General features: G+C 38.7%; 1 protein-coding gene across 1 annotated transcript in view; it reads left to right on the top strand.

Annotated features, from left to right (window-relative positions):
- The window catches only part of IL16 (interleukin 16), a 48,499-nt gene that overhangs the window by 8,615 nt on the left and 39,465 nt on the right, over positions 1-419 (top strand). The window lies entirely within an intron of this gene.

Below are 419 nucleotides of genomic sequence, written 5' to 3'. Positions count from 1 at the left end.
GTACAGAGAAGATGGAAAAAACTGCAAAATGTTAGAGTGAAACAACATGAAAAAACAGCCCCTCCTTGTGATATTTATGTTTCTGCTGCTGGCCCTGGCAGAAGTCCAGATTCTGAATGAACAAAACTCCCAGTGGCTTAGGGACTACAGTATTCAGCTCATAGTCAGGAAATGCAATAGCATGTGACAATGGGAAGAAATAAAAAAAGCTTTCCAATGCTTTTGAGCTTCCAGCTCAATCAGTTTGGATCAAAACTCAGGGGCTGTTGAGATTTTGTGTGAATGGGTTCTCTATTGCTAAACAAAAACGTGTGTGTTACAGTGTAAGACATTTAAGTGGTAAACAGTATGTGGCTTTGCTTCCTTACTGATACTTCATTTTTACAGTACTAGCACTATAAACCCCATTTTATGTACAA

The sequence above is a fragment of the Mycteria americana genome, chromosome 6 (genome assembly GCF_035582795.1).
Source record: "Mycteria americana isolate JAX WOST 10 ecotype Jacksonville Zoo and Gardens chromosome 6, USCA_MyAme_1.0, whole genome shotgun sequence".
In the NCBI taxonomy this organism is placed as follows: Eukaryota; Metazoa; Chordata; class Aves; order Ciconiiformes; family Ciconiidae; genus Mycteria; species Mycteria americana.
Note: the sequence above shows the minus strand (reverse complement) of the source record. Positions and strands in the feature narration are given on the sequence as shown.